At 31.6% G+C, this 7,202-nt stretch overlaps 1 long non-coding RNA gene across 4 annotated transcripts; it reads right to left on the reverse strand.

Moving 5' to 3' along the window:
• Positions 1–209: 209 nt before the first annotated feature.
• Positions 210–6,994, reverse strand: LOC138698375 (uncharacterized). Of its 4 annotated transcripts, none has more exons than XR_011331850.1 (5): positions 6,369–6,994; positions 5,244–5,400; positions 4,499–5,137; positions 4,085–4,292; positions 210–3,884 (listed from the first exon to the last, which is right to left on the reverse strand). It is a non-coding gene; the product is annotated as an uncharacterized lncRNA (long non-coding RNA). The 4 variants fall into 4 exon arrangements; XR_011331852.1 differs by lacking the exon at positions 6,369–6,994 and having other exon boundaries at positions 214–3,884; positions 4,499–4,621; positions 4,887–5,137; positions 5,244–5,543; XR_011331851.1 differs by lacking the exon at positions 6,369–6,994 and having other exon boundaries at positions 214–3,884; positions 4,499–4,624; positions 4,887–5,137; positions 5,244–5,543.
• Positions 6,995–7,202: the final 208 nt, after the last annotated feature.

Raw genomic sequence — 7,202 nt, forward strand, 5'->3', positions numbered from 1 at the left:
GTCAAAAAATCTGAAAGTTAGAATTTATAAAACATTTATATTATCGGTTGTTCTTTATGGTTGTGAAACTTGGACTCTCACTTTGAGAGAGGAACATAGGTTAAAGGTGTTTGAGTATAAGGGTCTTAGAAAAATATTTGGGGCTAAGAGTGATGAAGTTACAGGAGAATGGAGAAAGTTATAGTGAGGATCACGTAAGTTCAGTTCCCAAACAGCAAATATTTCCGCCTTGTCAGTGTTGCCAACTGTTACCAGATATCACCACATGTAGTAAAATCACGATCCTATGTACTGAATGACTTCTTTACTCACCGTACTTTACCTTAATGTCGGAAGGTTATTCTAAATAGTTTCAATAATAATGAGAAATGTATTGCTATGTTCTATTCTTTTATTCCTTTACATTATTATTAGTATTAGCATTAATAGGTTACTAGACGTAAATATACAACAAAGTATAGTATATAATATTCAAGAATCAAATCTGTTCCAAGACCAATTAAATTATTGTCACTTCACTTCAAAGATTCCAGCGTACATATACTGTACTTCCTAAAGGTAGATAAATTAATAACCAATTGACTTTTGGTTGGAATTCGAATGAACTTCTGATTATCTTTTGAAATTGGTAAGGAAATGGATAATACAACTAGGCTAAAACTGAAATAATAATAAATCAACTTACAAAAATAATTTTGGTCCTTAAAAGCCATAAGTAATTTCACTTCTAGATACCTTTTTAAAGATTTCATTTGTTTGTAAATTGCTTAATAATGCTACACTTACACTTATTATTTCTGCAACTCCACGTCTGTCAATGAAAAAATGTATGATACATAACTGTGATGTCTCTTTTTGGCTCTTGTGTCCTAAATTTAAATAAGAAAAAACAAATGATTCAAGAAATGTGAGCTGGTGAAAATTAAATACTCAATTAATAAAATAATTACTACCAAAAGAATATTTTATTAATTCTATACAAAAGATGGATTACACAGAACAGATGGCCAGAAATCATAGATTTTTACACAACATACAGCATGAAACGATCATCAAAAAATGCTTTTTGTACACAATAACATCTTTCAAACGAAGTGAAATAGCCAATAAGTTCAATAAATATTATGCTAATAAGTAATAACTATAATTAATAATTATCTACAAGCTGTAAAAGGGAATAAAATAGTATATTGTTGAAATTAGGGGGTTATGGTTTATTACGTGTATTTATAATTTTAATTACTTTTTCTACATTTAATTATATTTTAATTTCTATTAGATTAGTTGGTGGTGTGGTTGTTAGTTTTATCTGTGTACGTCAGACTATTAAGGAAAAACTGAAAGAAATGTTAAATCTACTATCTACTTTATATAACAATATTTAATCAAGAACTGAATATTACTATTAATTTAATAACATAAGACCCAAAACATCTCCAAGTCCAGACAATACACATGCTGATTTTCTTAAACATGTTGGCAAACAAGCAAACTCACTACTTTTATCTTGTAATCTCATCTAAAATACAATATCTGTCTGGAGAAAATCTATCATAACATCAATTTTGAAAAGCAATTATTCAACTAATATCTTTTCGAGTTATCGACAGATACCACTTACTAGTATGATAGCCAAAATTATGGAAGAGATGATTTCATAGATTGAATTGGTTCCTGGAATCTAGTAACTAACTTTCATTTTATTGGGTTGACTTTAGAGAATTGCATTCAACAAATGGACAGATTTTAAATTTTAGTCAAGATATTAAAGATATTTTAAACAGAAAACAAAACAACTTAACAATTTTAATTTATTTTCAAGGATCATATGGCTCTGTAGATATAAATCACTTAAGAAATTGCAAACTTAGGGTGTCCATGATAAAGTGTTACACTGGGTCAGTGACTTGATTATTTGATTCATTGTCACAAATATGTAAATAGAGACAGATTCATCTGGGCTTCCCACATTGTTGTTTTCAGGAATACATTTTCCAATATTAATGTCGATGGTCTAACTAAAGAAATAGATCTTATGATAATCTCGTCATTTGCAGATAATATGGTTGTCTAGAACAAAAAATCACAGTCCACAAATATTAATAAACTGAGCCAAAATCCCAACAGACTTTTTGACTCTACTTGGAGAACTCAAACTTGCTCAATTAAGGGAAACTTTACTAATAAAACACAATCCCAAGTTATTTGAAAATGAATAGTATATAAGATAACTTTAACAGATGATGTTAAGAAATGTTATACTTCTCCAGACATTTTAAAAATCATTAGAAACGATAAATGATCTGGTCAGTGAGTGACTACATACAGTATTTTTTATAGATGGATCCTGTTTACCAAGCCATAGATGTAGTGGTGTTGTAGTACAATACCAATATATTCCCTTTTACAGGGAATTATATTCAAACACTTGTTTGCCCCATTTTAACCGTGACAACGCTTTTTAGTTTTTTAAACATTCTGGTTATTGTATTGTGTTTGTGTTTAGTGAAAGATTTTAGATAAGGGCGCAAATAGCCATAGTAGCTGACGCGCCCTTTTTAAACGCCACTAACTAACTAACTAACTAACTTCAAACACTGACTAATTTTGATAGTGAAAATTTAGATACATTTTTAAGCTTACAAAATCTCCAGTATCGACTTCATAAATCTGAGAAGGCTGTCATACTATCAGATTCAAAATCAGATGTTCTTGCTGCAGTAATGGACGTAACAGCATGAAATCTCAATATTTTACAGTGTTTTAATATTTTAAGCAAAATGGTCGAATTACATCGACGACTGGTACTTCCGTGGATCCATGAACTTTATGGAGTGGGAGGTAATGAGGTAGCTGAAAGGTAGCAAAATTACTGTAAGGTTATCTATACCTGCATCTTACCACACTGTTAAAAGAATAACAAGATCAGAACATGACAATGTGGTAACAAAAATCGGAATGATTCTAAAGCAAATGAAAAAATTGCAATAGGCCATCCGGCATCTGCTCCACGATGGAGGAAAATCCTCAGAAGAAACCAACTAATCAGACCAAATGGGGGATCCAAACTACCCTCGAGTGCAGCTCTGAATTTGCAGGCCAACGAGTCTACCGACTAAGCTACATTGGTGGCTCCACTAAAAATATGAAGTACATGGCACTCAGATTATTAAATTGACAAACCTAAACAATTATTCATCAGTTAAGCTATAAAATATAATACATAGCAAGCAAGTTAATTCAATTTAAAAGTATAAACAATTCAATCAGTTGAAATATACAGAAACTGATAATAAATATCATGCAAATTACTTCACATTACAAGCATAAACAATTCATCACTTGTGGTATACAGCCTACTATTTAATTTACAGCACATACAATTCATCAATTAAGCTATAGACCTACAGTCTACTATTCAATTTACAGCATATATAATTCATCAATTAAGCGAAACAAAAATATAGTACAATATATAGTAAAAATAATACACCTAATTTAATAACTGAACTTCTATGAAAATCTACAGTGGCAGTACTCATATTATCACAGGCCATGATTGTCTCAAATATTTACAAAGAACTGATATTTCAGAATCTCCCCATGCCATTTCTGAAATCTCAATGAAGATATGGATCATTGTCTTGACTGTTTAACTTTACACAGCTTTCAATCATCTGGTTAAATATTGGAGTGCAAGATAACAAATGACATCAACTGCTGAACACTTGGTATCAATCAACCAACAACTTCATTACATTAAAGGGGAAAAAAAACTGAAAGAATTAATTGTATATAGACACAACACATAAGACAAGGCCGCTTCAGAACAGTAATTGGCAAGGCTCTGTTGTTTTAGGATTCTTATGTAGATTCAATTTCACCTGAAAGAAAAAAGTAGCATCTATAAGTAGTAGTAGTAGTAGTAATGATAATAATAATAATAATAATAATAATAATAATAATAATAATAATGACTGTAAAGTATGGAAATTAATATTGCAATGTAATATCAAAAGGTGATTTCACACCATCAACTCTTATCATTTAGTACAACAAATCTATTATATTCAGTTGCAATCACCAGTAGCTGTTCTTTCCTCCATTTTGTTGTTGGCTGATTTTTCACAAGTCTGCTATGATATGCAGCACTATCCATGACAATAACGCATTGCCCTAATGTTCTCAGGTCAACAACTGTGTTTGCACCCACTTCTCAACTACAGGGCTATTCATAGCACTATGGTAGTCCTGACTTTTCTTTCAATTGCATGAAAAAATTAAATCAGCACCTGCAATAAAAATTATACCTGGGCATATAATTACGTCACATGAATTCACAGCATTTAAATAAAGAAAATAAAACATGACATGAGATCCTCTTTGGTGAAAGGCTTTCCCACGTTTTTATTTAGTCACCAATTTTTATATTTTTGTACCCTGATTAAAAAAATTACTCTTGCCAAATTTATGTAAAATATAAATCAATATAACTCACCGAGTATAAATCCACCTTTTGTTCCGGCATCTAATCTTCCACCCTCATTTGTTGGTCTATGAATAACACCATTCATGTCACTGGAAACTTCACCTGGTTTATTTCATGAATAAGTGAGTGATCCTACTTAAAAAAACAGAGAGAGAAAAGCAATTCACATTGACACTCTAAGAGACACAAAAATTTTAAAGACAGGAAAACCGTTCAAGAATTTTATAACTAACCTCTAGTTATAATATGAAACTATTAATTGCAAAACATGTTGTTCCCACCTGATTTCATTACTAGTAGCCTATATTAATTGCAATTTCATATTCCACATAAGTGTTAATCTATTTGTTAGTAAAAAATTCAATCACTCAATGTCTCACAATGCATTGAAATTTACCATTCATAAAAATCCAAGTCTCATCCAAGAATACTACGGGTTTAGGATTCTCACGCTCCACATTTCTTATATATTCTCTTAAAAATGAATAACATCACTTTCTCATACATGTGTATAAGGATCCCCTTTGCTCCATAGAAATTTCATCTCTTTCAAAATTTTTTTCACCGATGATAAGGATACTCTAAATAAATATGTTTCATAATCATCATTCATATGTTCCAGAACTTTTGCTGCTGTTAGTACTTCCCCTGTAACAGTAAATGAAAATTATGCCATATTTTTATACATAGGCCTATGACTAATATCAGAATTACATTGCATAAATCAACACAATAATTCCTGTAACTTCCCTACCTTTATGTAACTTGTCATAAATAAATCTCGCAATTGCATCTTTCGTAAAATCATCAGCATCAGTCACTGGATGTTTACGTAGTCTATGTTTTCCTGGTGTCACGAGTGGGGTCCCCTTGTGTGAATTTATCACTTTCGTGGCTGTAGTTAAGCCAAGCTGTAATAACAAACAATAACATAATACTTCTAAAAATTGTTATATCATAAAATTCATGCATGATACCAACATTTACAGCTATATGAATAGAAAATGATCAACATGTTAGGTTGGGTCTACGATAGGTTTAAGTAGGCTAATATTTAGGTAATTCTCCAGAAAAGCTACACCAAAGAAGGCATAATTTTATTTTGTTTAATTGATTTCTGTGATATTTACATAGTGATGAACACGTGGTTTTAGTGCACAGCCACAAATACTTTCAGCACAAAAATCCTTTGACACTTACCTGTATATTCTAATGCATTGTTGTAGTCCCTCCCTCAAACTTGTTACTAATTACCAATATAACATGCGAGAGGTCCAGGACGAAGAGAAATGGTTAGTTTCCCAGTAGTGCGTCCTCGTCCTCTCGAGTGTTATATCTTAACAAGTACTTTGGGTGGGGTAGCTTTTCTGAAGAAACACCATACCGGTATTTAATATTACTTAGACCAGTCATGAATAAATTATTCAGCCAGAGTCAACGTTCCTATGCTTTGTAGAGTATGTTATATAGTCATTATATAAAACTGAATTATTTTTAAGCACCATAACAGGCCAACATTCATGTAATATTTGCTGCAATATCAAGTTAATAATTACAATATGACTTGTATTTTCTTCAGCCGATGTGGCATGTAAATTGTGATCTGAACGGTTAATTTAATACCAAAAGAGAAAACTGGAAATTTACTTTCGTGCTGTTTGATTATTTGTTCGTCTAATTTGTAAATGTATTTAAGCTATCACCTACTGCAGTACTACAGTATCTTAAATGTATTTAGTGTGGCAATATGAAAATCACTGACTTGATTAAAGATAGGCCTAACCTAAAAATTTGTTTTGTTTGACCACAATCATGAAATTATTAGTGCAAACTCCTAAAACTGAATACCACTTTGAAATGTATGCTTAAGAATACTTACTCCTAATAATTTTCCTATTCTGGTTGTAATTGCTGTCTCCGTTAGCATAATTCCTTCTTCATTATCTTCTTTCTTCAACTCATTATACACGTGAACTACAGATTTCTGAAGCGTACTCTGGATGCCACACATTTTCTTCCTTGGAGGAGTCACTGCAACACTATTTCATTTTTTTGACATAGTAATAAAAATCTAAACACGAAAGAAATTCATTAAAATTTGAAATAATATTTCTATCCATTACCCACGTGCATTATCACGCCCAAATATATTATATTTATTCGTACTTATCTAACTATTCTTGAATTATAACCACAACGCAACACATAAAATAACTATTATGTATTAATATTAATACTAATATTAATTAATTATTAATAAGTTCGAATTTCAGTATCTTCCAGTAACCGGCTGAGAAATGTAGTACAATTTTAATTTCATGGAACTCCAGTACCGGCAAATATTGTCGATATTTGCCTCAGCTGCCAACATACCAGTTACAAAATCACTACCATTTATAGTATTTGTCAGTATCGAAATTCGAAACGAAGTTGGCAAAAGAAAATTCAACCTTCAAACTAGAAAATCACCATAATCCACTAGCATTTGTAGTAATGGGGGAAAAATGGTTAGGTTTCACCCTTAGGGTATCAAGTTACCTGGTCTTCCCTATACATAAGGCAGAACTGCACGCTTTGAATTCTTCACCTGACATAAATAGGAATATTAAATCCAGACGTTTGAGATGGGCAGGGCATGTAGCATGTATGAGCGAATCCAGAAATGCATATAGAATGTTAGTTGGGAGGCCTGAGGGAGGCCGATGTGTAGATG

The sequence above is a fragment of the Periplaneta americana genome, chromosome 4, assembly GCF_040183065.1.
Source record: "Periplaneta americana isolate PAMFEO1 chromosome 4, P.americana_PAMFEO1_priV1, whole genome shotgun sequence".
NCBI lineage: Eukaryota > Metazoa > Arthropoda > Insecta > Blattodea > Blattidae > Periplaneta > Periplaneta americana.